General features: G+C 36.9%; 1 non-coding gene across 1 annotated transcript; it reads right to left on the minus strand.

Annotated features, from left to right (window-relative positions):
• Nucleotides 1–4,568: 4,568 nt before the first annotated feature.
• Nucleotides 4,569–4,672, minus strand: LOC127201920 (U6 spliceosomal RNA). Its single transcript, XR_007832255.1, has one exon. It is a non-coding gene; the product is annotated as a U6 spliceosomal RNA (small nuclear RNA).
• Nucleotides 4,673–11,924: the final 7,252 nt, after the last annotated feature.

The following is an 11,924-nucleotide window of genomic DNA, read 5'->3' on the forward strand; positions in this document are numbered from 1 at the left end:
AAGGGATGGGATAAACATTGAGATGTAACAAGAATAAATTAATAAAAAAAATAAATAAATAAAAAAAAAAAAAAAAAAAAAAAAAAAGATATTTTATATTATATGTGGTTATTGTGAAGGATGTTGTTTCCCTACTTTCTTTCTCAGCCAGCTTATTATTTGTGTAAAGATGGACTACTGATTTTTTCTGAGTTAATTTTGTATCCAACCACTTTTCTTAAAGTGTTTACCAGGTATAGGAGTTCTCTGATATAATTTTTGGGATCACTTGTGTATACTATCACATTGTATGCAAATAGCAATACTGTGACTTCTTCCTTTCCAGTTTGTAATCACCTGATCTTCTTTAGCTGTCTTTTTGTACTAGCTAGAACTTCGGGTAGTATGTTGAATAGATACATACAGAGTGGACAGCCTTGTCTTGTCCCTTACTTTGGTGATTGCTTTAGGTTTCTCTCCATTTAATTTTATTTTGGCTATAGTTTTGTTGCATATTGCTTATATAATGTTTAGGTATAAACCTTGTATTGCCGTTTTCTCCAAGACTTTTAATATGAAGGAAGGGGTGCTAGATTTTGGCCAAGGATTTTTTTTAGCATTTATTGAAATGCTCTTTTTTTTTCTTTCAGTTTGTTTATATGGTGGATTGCATTAATGGATTTTCGTATACTGATCCATCCATACATCCCTGGAATGAAGCCTCCTTGTTATCAGTGGATGACGTTTTTGCTGTGTTCTTGGATTATGCTTGTGAGTATTTTATTTAGTGTTTTTCATCAACATTCATGAGCAAAATTGATCTGAAATATTTTCTTAGTTGAATCTTTGTGTGATTTAGGTATCATGATGACTGAATGAGTTTGACAATGTTCCTTCTGTTTCTATTTTGTGGAATTTGAGAAATATTAGTATTACCTCTCCTTTGAAATTCTGGTAGAATCCTGAGCTGAAACTTTCTGGCCTTGGGATTTTTAGGTTGTGAAACTTATAATGACTGCTTCTATTTCCTCAAGGTTTATAGGGCTATTTGAATTGTTAACCTGACCTTGATTTAACTTTGGTAAATGCAATATATATCATGAAAAGCATCCATTTCATTTAGATTCCCAGTTTTGTGGGGTATAGTGTAGTAGATGTAAACATGTTTTTGTTTTTATCTCAAACGTGAGACGTAGAACTGCCTCATGTATTTCAAGTATGGGATGTGAAACTGCCTTGTGTGAGTGTTTATGATGTTTCTCCACTGGAGAGGGCACATGAGGTTTTCTGTTAGAATCAGAATTGCCTTTCTGGGGTGTGTATTAGTTTTTGTTTTCCTTCAGCCATCTAGAGGCCTTTGGTGCTCTGCAGTGGTGGGGTGGGTGGATAGGGGGTCAAGGTATCTGTCTAATCAGGAAGCTGTGAGTTTCTGCCTTAGAAATTGCACTTGAGTTTCTTAATGAACAGAACTAAGAAACTCCTCTGTAAGTTCTACTTTCTATATAAGTTCGGCCCCACAGTGGGTGCCAAAATGTTAGGGCTATTTTCACAAAACAGTGTTTATATCTCTTTTTCTCTCTTAACCTGGCTACCTCACAAATAACTGAGAGTTTTATATTTAATAATAAGCTTCATAGCACACAAACTGAGAAGTTACTACTCTATTCTTAACCCTCTACATTAATTTGGCTTCCTACCAGCTTACATCCCAGAGATAGTTGTTCTGTTCCACCTCTCTCTCCTGGTCTGTCCTGGACATTTCCCTTGAATAAATTCCATGCTTCCTCCTCCCATGGCTGGCAGGAAGTCCAGCTCTATTCTTTCCCCTGCTCAGCAATTGTTTATGCAACATTGAGATAAATTCTCAGAACAAGGATTGCAACTAGATACAGGGGTGAGGTACAGAACTAATCATTTGAATTACACCATATTGCTATGCCTACAGTATAGGCTTTTAAAGTAGGACTTAATGTTTCTTGAGGTTTCTTCAGTTTCTTTTGTTATGTCCTCCTTTTCGTTTCTGATTTTGTTAATTTGGATATTGTCTCTCTGTGCTTTAGTTAGTTTGGCTAAGGATTTGTCTCTTGTTGATTTTCTCAAAGAACCAACTTTTAGTTTTGTTGATTCTTTATAGTGTTCTATTTGTTTGTAAGTTATTGATTTCAGTGCTGAGTTTGATTATTTTCTACTTTCTACTCCTCTTTGGTGTGTTTGCTTCTTTTTGTTCTAGAGACTTCAGATGTGCTGTTAAGTTGCTAGGATGTGAAATCTCCAATTTCTTTATGAAGGCTCTGAATGCCATGAACTTTCCGCCTAGCACTGCTTTCATTTTGTCCCACAATTTGCATATAGTGTGCCTTCATTTGCACTGAGTTTTAGAATAACTTTAATTTCTTTCCTTATTTTTTCCTGGTGGTCATCGAGTTGGGAGTTGCTCGGTCTCCATGAATTTGTAGGCTTTCTGTTGTCTCTGTTGTTCTTGAGGTCCAACTTTTATCCCTGGTACCCTGATAGGATACAAGGGTTCAATTTCAAAAGTCTCATAACTGTTGAGGCTTGCTCTGTGACTGAGCATATGTACAATTTTGCAGTAGATTCCATGGAGGTTGATAATAAAGTATATTCTTTTGTGTGGTGTGAGTGAAATAATCTGTAGATATCTGTTAGGTCCATTTGATTCATAACATCAGTTAGTTTCCTTATTTATTTGTTGAGTTTCTGTCTCAATGACCTGTCCGTTGGTGAGAGTGGGTTTTCCAAAGTCTCCCACTATTAATGTGGGGTTCAATGTGTGATTTAAGCTTCAGCAATGTTCCTTTCATGAGGTGGGTGGCCTTGCATAAAGGACATAGATGTTCATAATTGAGACATCATCTTAGGGCATTTTTTCCTTTGATGAGTATGAAGATCCCTTGCCCATCTCCTGATTAACTTTGCTTGAAAGTCTATATTATTAGGTGTTATAATAGCTACCTCAGCTTGTTTCTTGGGTCTCTTTGCTTCAAAAATTTCTTCCAGCCCTTTACTTTGAGGTAATATCTATCTTTTTGCTGAGGTGTGTTTCTTGTATGCAGCAGAATGATGGATCCTGTTTTCGCATCCACTCTGTTAGCTTTTGTCTTTTTATTGGAGATTCAGACTATTCATGTTTAGAGATATTAATGGCCAATGACTGTTGATTCTTGTTATTTTGAGGTGTGTTTGTGTATAACTTTCTTTTGATTTTGATAGTGTGAAATTATTTACTGTTATCTTGGGTGTAACCCTGCTTTTGTTGTAGTTTTCCTTCTAGTATCCTCTGTAGGGCTTGGTTAGTGAAACGATACACTTTTTAAAAACTTTTGTTTTGTCATAGAATATCTTGTTTTCTTTATTTATGGTTATTGAAAATTATGCTGGGTATAGTACTCTGGGCTGACATCTGTGATCTTTTAGAAGCTTTATGATGTCTACCCAGGTTCTTCTGGCTTTTAATGTCTCTGTTAAGAGGTCTGGGGTAATTCTAATAGGTCTCCCTTGGTATGTTATTTGGCCCTTATCCCTTGTAGCTTTTAATATTCCTTCTTTATGCTGTATACTTATTGCTTTGATTATTATGTGGAAGGAGGATTTTTCTTTTTGGTCCAACATATTTGATGTTCTGTAACCTTATTTTACTTTTATAGGCAACTCTTTCTTTAGGTTTGGGAAGTTTTCTTCTATAGTGTTGTTGAAGATATTTTCTGGGTCTTTGAACTGGGCATCTTCTCCTTCTTCTGTTCCAATTATCCTTGGGTTTTGTTTTCATGGTGTACCAAATTTTCTGGATGTTTTGTGTTAGAACTGTTTAATATTTAGCATTTTCTTTGCCCAAAGTATTGATGTCTTCTGTTCTTTCTTCCATCTGTTGTTGATGCTTGTGTCTGTACTTCCTGTTCCTTTACCTAGTTTCTTTATCTCCAGGATAACCTCAACTTGTTTTTTTCTTTATTGCATCTATTTTCCTTTTTATATTTTTATTTTTTATTTTATTTTTTTATATTTTAAATTTTTAAAAATTATTTATTTAATTTATTCAGATTACATCTCAATTTTTTTCCTCTCACCTGTATACACCCATTCCTTCCTCTCTCCCACTTTCACCCTATTCCCCTTCCCTAGGTCTATGAGTGAGGGGGACCTCCTCCCCCACTATGTGGTCAGAGGCTATCTATCAAGTCTCATCTTGGTAGCCTGCTTAAGCTTATAAAATACTAAATGTCCACAAGACATTTTCACACATGGTTAGCACTGGTTATTCTTTCTCCCTCCTTCTTCCTCAGCTTTATCATCACACCCCTCCCTGCTTAGCCCTCTTTACTACCTCCTACACTAGGCATCTTCAGACCATTAAAAACAATGATGCTTATCTGAACATTCTCTCGTTTGTTCAGGTTTCTAGCTACCTTGAGAAGAAACAAGCAAAGGAAGTTAATTTTGGCTTTTCTCTGGTCGCTACATGAAAAGCTTCAGCACTTCTTATAACAGGTCCATTGTGAGCCATGACAGCTGAATTTTGCTCCCATGCAGTTGTAATATTTTGTACCATGTTACGTATGGAATATTGGCAAAAAAATATGGAATGCTTCACGAATTTTCATGTCATCCTTGCGCAGGGGCCATGCTAATCTCTGTATCATTCCAATTTTAGTATATGTGCTGCCGAAGCGAGCATGCATCTATTTTCCTATTCAGGTCTTGAATAGTTTTTATTCATTTCTTTCTCCTGTTTGCTTTTATTTCTTTAAGGGATTTTTTTTTCATTTCCTTAAATTGTTTGGCTGTATTTTCCTATATTTCTTTGAGGAATTTATTCATTTCCTGTATAAAGGCCTCTATCATCTCTACAAGATTCAAGTTAGGGTCATTTTCCCGTGCTTCAAGTGTGATAGGATATCAAGGGCTTGTTATAGTAAGTGGATTCTAGTGGTGCTGTATTGCCCTGAGTCTTGTTGAATGTGTTTTTATGCTGTCCTTTGGCCATATTGTTGTTCCTGGTATTGGCACATTTGGAGGTCCCAGTCAGTTTCTGATGGCTGTAACTTCTGTTAGTCTCTGAAGGCTGCTACCTCCGAGATTACAGGGTGCGATAGAAGCTGGAAACTAACACAAGGAGGGCATGGGGTGACTTCATTGCTCCTGATAGTCTCCAATGGCTCTTGTCTCTGGGAATGTAGGCAGAGCTGGGGTCTCAGAACTTTCATCCAAGAGGCATGTGGCAGATGTCATTGTTGCTGGGGGACTGTAATGGCTGTTGCCTCATGGACTGCAATCAGAGCTTGTGCTAGTAGTCTCCAACTGTTGTTGTCTTTGGGATTGCTGGCAGAGTGGGTATCTCAGAACTGGTACCTGGAGGTCACAAAACATACCTCACCAATGATGGTAAATACCAATGGCTGTCACCACAGGGACTGCTGTCAGAGTTCTGTTGGTAGTCTTCAATGGTTGCTGTCTCTGAGGACATCAACACTTATAATCGATGTGTTACTTGGTTCTAAAGTCATTTCATAAACTTATTAAGCCAGAATGTTTCTATGTGTGCATAAAATGTTTACCAAAAGAAAAGGTACTGATTCAATATACTAAACTGACTTTTTATAATAACTTATGCTATTGAGTTATACCTTATAAAATAATTTTTTAAATAGTGAGAAAGATAGACTGGTGGTAATAAAGATATATAACCTTTAACACAGTAGATTAATTATTCAAAAATCAATTCATAGCTCCTCTTCATTAACTTTTAACTGTATCATCTTAATGTATATGCAAATTAAAAATATTGTTGATCTGAATATTTTAAACTCTTTTCTGAATTTTATCAGTACCTTGCCAAATATTTGTGCATTACAATTTTAAGAAACTTATAAATATCTGCCTTAGTGTACCTTAATGTTCTAAAAAGAATTAAGATACGCACCGATTTACTGACAGTTTATTAGGTAAGCATTTAACATTCCCTATCAATTGTGTTCCAGATACAGTAAATGCTCTTTGGAATAATGATTCTGTTTTCTATGAAGTGCACAGATTTCTGGATCTGTGCATTAGTTCATTTCAGCTATTTCAATATTACTCTGGCTGAGGACCTTATAAATTGCAGATGTTTATTTCTCACTTTGAGGATTCGTAAGTTCAAGATCAAGATATTTATATGTGAATCTGTTATGACAGCTTTCTCACTCAAGGATGGTTTCTTGTTGATGCATTCCCGTATAGCAGAAAGTAGGATTGGTATGATTTTGTTTCACCCAATTCTAACAATTACCTAACAATAATCAGTCATTTCTGATACAGCAGTTTTGGAAGGAAGCATATGTTTTTAGCAATAGTGATATTGAAAATATTACATCTTAATTTGAAAGTTGTGATGAAAAGAAAAATATGATATAAGCATGATGCCAGAACAAGAGACATCTTTATTTGCAAAGCCAGTAGGAAGATACCCATGCTCAAACACTTGCCAGGGAAGCAGATAAACTAATTTCAGGTCTCTCCTTCTTCCCCATCAAATCCAACCCCTCATCCAAGTCCCAACCTTAACTCTGAGGCAGAAATAGCTTCTGTGACCTCACCTCCTTTCCTACCCGCATCTCCAGTTGATAATTTATACCTTCTTCTCCTTACTTCCCTGTCCCTACTCATCCGATGATTCCAGCTTCCAACACCAACAAGGTACTCCCTGGTAACTCTCAGGCCACTCCTGCCAGGGAAGCAGATAGGCTAACTGGAACTCTTCTTCTTTCCTTCTTCTGGTCCAACTGCTATGGCCAGGTCTCATCTCTAGCTCTGTAGCAGACCACATACTTTGGCTTCTCCTCCTTCTCTTCAATATATGCAATGCATCACAGGGATCTTTCCCTGTCCACATTCCTTCCGGTACACACTCATCCCTCTATTCCAGCCTCCAACCCCTTCCATTTTCCTACTGCCACACACTCATCCCTTTATCCTAGCCCTCAACTCTAGCATGCATTCCCTGAGTACTCACAGGCCACTCAGACCAGAGAAGCAGTTAGCCCAATTGCAGATCTTCACCTCTCCTCTCCATTCTACCCTTATTCAACTCCTTGCTCTGCAGTAGACCACTGGTTGCTTCTGTCTCTTCCTTTCTGCCCTATCTCCAGCTGATCATGCAGTTCTCCAACATTCCTCCCCACATATCCTGTTATTCCAATCCCTAACTCCAGCAGAGATTCACTGAGAATTCACTAGCCAAGCCTTCCATAGAAGCAAATAGACCAGCAGAGCAGATAGACAAGCTTCAGATCTACAGTTGTTCTTTTCTCAGCCAAGTCCAATATTCTAATCCCCAATCATAGCCATATAGCAGAATACTTGCTCTGGCTTCTCCTTAGATCTGCACTCACTCCAAGAGAACTAAGAACATTCTGATAGATCAACCTTCTTTTCACCAATCTATTGATTCCCCTGCCCCCCTATTATCACATCCCCATTTCTACATGTTAGCTCCTAAACAATAGAAACCCATTTTACTCAGAATCCCCAGTGCTCACACCAAGCAGAATCCCAAAAGTTATCTTACCAGGAAACACACAGCCACAACACCATCCTAAAAACCAGAGAGAACATCAGAAACCACTCACTCAACAAAGAGAATTTTAGATCAGCACACAGAGTTACAATCACATCACCCCCAGATGCTTAGACACCTTCATGAAAACACAATCAACAACTGTCAAGACAACATGTCTGCTTTAGAGTCCAAAACCCACAGTTGACTCTGACAATTGCAGCATAGCTGAAGTACAGTTCAACAATATTAAAATTGTCTTTATCTATGGCACCAACCAAGGACAATATGTGCACAATATGTGCAGTAAGCACCAACCCCCTACACAGATCCAGCCAATGGACAGGACATACTACACAGTTAGTGGAAAGTGGGGACTGACTTTCACACAAACTCTGGTGCCCCATATTTGACCACGTCCCCTTGATGGGGAGGCCTGGTGGCACTCAGAGAAAGGATAGCAGGCTACCAAGAAGACACTTGATACCCTATGACCATATACAGGAGGAGGAAGTCCCGCTCAGTCACAGTTATAGCGGAGGGGAGTAAGGTGAAAGAGGGAGGGAGGGAGGAATGGGAAGATACAAGGGATGGGATAACAATTGAGATGTAATATGAATATTATCAATAAAAAATAAAAAATAACATAGTCTTTATAAATATGATAGCACTCCTTAAAAAGGAAATGAAAAATCCCTTCAGCAAATCTATGACAACACAAACAAGGGAAGGAAATTAATGAAATACTTCAAGACCTGAAAGTAGAAATAGAATCAATGAAGAAAACTTAAACTGGGGGAAAATTGATAATAAAAGCTTTAGGAACTCAAAGAGGATGAAAGCTGATACAGCGCTTTGGAAAGCAGTGTTGTGGAATGTAGCAGTAAAATGGTTCTAAAGACATTCTGCTGTACTGATTGATCTGTGCATTGCTCAGCCGTCATCACAGAAACTTCCTCATGCAGTAAATGGGAACAAGTACAGAGTCACAATCAGATTATATGCAAGTAATGAGAAACATTAGAATACTAAGCCTTAAATGGGTGTCTCTATCATATGCCCACCATCAAGGATTAGAGATCCCTTAGAAAGAGTAGGTAAGAAGAATGTAGGATTCAGAGGGGATCGAGGACACCAAGGACACAACCTCCTCTAAATCCACAGGATTGATGCACATGTACACTCAGAGCCTGAGGCAGCCTGCAAAGGGCCTGCATAGGTGCTCCCATCTCTAAGCCAGAAGCTTTCTTCTATTGATGACCACTTGCAAATTAAAATTTAGTTTAAAGACAGCCAATACAGAACAAACTTTAGGCATTTTTGGAAGTTCCTTCTATCATACTGTCATTTCAATACTTTTCCTTTATTTACTTATGTTGGAGGCTGGTCTGATGTAGTTTCATGTTAATTACTGCTTGCTGTACTTTGCCTAAGAGCCTAACCTGTTTGACCAATAAAAGTCCATCACACCTGGACAGGGCAAATGGGATAGACATGGCTAAAGTTTCATAGCTTGGGGAGACAGAATCTTGGGAGGAAGAGAGAGGAGAGAAAGAAGGAGGCTATGCCATGAGTTAGGAGAAGAACAGCATGACTGGCCTGGATGGAGACTTGGCCCAGATGATGATAATTAGCAAGTATTTGGGATTATGGATGGTAGGTAGCTTGATAGGAATTATTAGAAGCAGATGGTATGGGATTGTGACAGGTATCCCATAGCTGCCCCATTATGGGAAGTAGTTTAGGGAATTACTATCAGCCCTGCACCAAGTTAACTGAGGCTATTTTAAAATATAACCGGTATCTGTGTCTTGATTAATTGATTGATTGATTGATTGATTGATTGCTAGCAGTTAGAAAATACTGTCATAATAATTATAGGCTTAATCACAAAGATTATTAGGTCATACTGGTAAATTAACCACAACATACTCATGCTTTCAATTTCTCTCACTTTTTACTTTGATTTTAGTTGTATTTTTTTCTTATTTCACTTTTCCCTGCAGATCCTTTGCATGTATACTATTGTTTCCAGTTTAGTGTTTTTACAGGCTTCCTAAGTGTATGGACAGGTATTTCTCTTCCTCTATATCTATTTCTTGTGCCTTTTCTTGGGTTCTTTTAATTATATTTTTTGTCCACTCCACATTGTCTGCTCCAATGTGTTAGTTTTTGGTTAACTTATGTTTATTTTACTTATTATATTCATTTATATTTCCTTTATAAGCCTGCTTGTCTTCTAATGAGAGACATAAAGGAGATGGATCCAGATGGGAGGGTCCGTGGAGAGGAAATGGAAGGAGTTGAGTGAGTCAAACCATAATAAGGATATATTATTTTTAAAAAATTCTATTTTCTTCTTTTTAGAGATTTATTTATTTATTACATATACAGTGCTCTGTCTGCACATACACCGCAGTCCAGAAGAGGCCATCATATCACATGGTATGAGCCACATGGTAGTGAGCCACAATGTGGTTGCTGGGACTTGAACTCAGGACATCTAGAGGAGCAGTCAGTGCCTTTAACCTCTGAGCCATCTCTCCAGCCCCCCAAATCTATTTTCAATAAAAGAAAGGAAATGATACCTATGTTCCTATAACCAATTCCTCATCATGTCCCTGTAAACAACCCTAATAAACACATTGAGTTACATAAAAAATGATATGAAATTAGAAGAATGGGGGGCAAAGAATAGGTGCTAGGTGAGAAAGGACAGAGATTACTAGAAATCAGAGAGGGATAAAATAATGTAATTTTGTGTGAAATAAGTGTTTGAACTGCATATGATAAAATGTCATTGTGATGAAACACATTTTCTGTATAATTAGTACATTTCAATGGAATAAAAATGGATTTTTGAGACAGGGTTTCTCTGTGTAAGCAGCCTTGACTGTCCAGGACTCACTGTGTAGACCAGGATGGCTTTGAACTCACAAAGATCCACCATCCTCTGACACACAAGACCTAGGATTACAGGAATGCAGCACAGTGTCTGGCTTAACCTTTAAAGAAAGAAAAGATGTATTAGCAGACTGATTAAGTTTTAAAGCCAAGATAGGTATCTAGCTTTACATATTTATAATTACTCATAAAGTCTGCACATAAACAAGCAAAACATAGTCAGGTGATGACTTCTGGGAGAGTTCCTATAGAGATGACATTCCTGAGAGGCTGCCCTTAATCAGTCATATGGACACACTTGTGCACATAAAGGAAGTCATGAATAAATTCAGTGGTCTTAAATAGAGGATTGCACACTTATCAGTATATATTCAACACATTTTCAGAACATATCACTACAAAATTATGTACATTGTAAAAAAGCATTCGAACGTACTTTCAGATCAAATAACTACCTAACATTATAATGGAAAATCAGTCTCCCACTTTCTAGTAGAATACATTGGAAAGCAATTCCTAAGGGAAAAACAATTGAAATCAAATTATTTAGAAAATAACAAAAACGACTAAAGCAAGGAAAGCAACACTATCCTTTTCCATGGCAAGCACTGCTAAGGTGTGAGTGCTTTCAGAAAAACAGAAAGAAATAATTCTTTTCAAACTCACTGAATAGTTTTCTCAATTAGTCTTTTATTCCTAGATCATATATAACTACATATATGAGTTTGTGCTTTTTCTAACATAGTTAAACTTCAGGACACATATCTAGCTCTTTCTTCCCTGAATAATCTAGAAAGGTAAATTTTCATCTTCTTTAAGCAGATTTCAAAAGCAGTAATCTGTAAAGAAGGTTATATATGTGACTGTACATTTATAGTTTATTTAAATAGTTCATATAACAATACAATGTAGAAGGAATCATACTGCATGTTTTTAATCTTATTTGGGCAGGTAAAGAAAATATGAAACTATGCAGAGGGAGACTATGCAGCTCCTTCCTCACAGTTAGGTCTTTCACTTATGTTTCCTCCATGAGAAAGTCATCCATAACACAAGGAAGGCCTTTTTAGTGTTTGTAACAAATGGCAGTAGCTTTTGAAATCTACAAGTACAAGGCTACTTTCAAACTATTAAAAAAAAAACACTTTGAAATACAATGTATCATTTTAACATTCTTAAACTGTAGTCTAAAATAGGAATCACTGAAACCATTAACCCAACTATGTACAATTTCATTACACAGGCATGTTCATTCTTGGTAGGCATAACATCATTCTGTAATGTTTTGCATTACAATAAAATATATCTTGCTTGTTTTCTTATAAAATATGTTGACTTTATCTTGCTGTAATTATCATTATGTAAATGTATCAGTGAAAATTATTGAATAAATAAATCTTAGTAAGTGGCATGATATGGTTTTCCTTTCAATAGTTTAAACAAATTCAACAAACTAGCCATTAAGGTTAGTTTTTATTGTGACCTTGAG

Source organism: Acomys russatus, chromosome 17 (assembly GCF_903995435.1).
Source record: "Acomys russatus chromosome 17, mAcoRus1.1, whole genome shotgun sequence".
In the NCBI taxonomy this organism is placed as follows: Eukaryota; Metazoa; Chordata; class Mammalia; order Rodentia; family Muridae; genus Acomys; species Acomys russatus.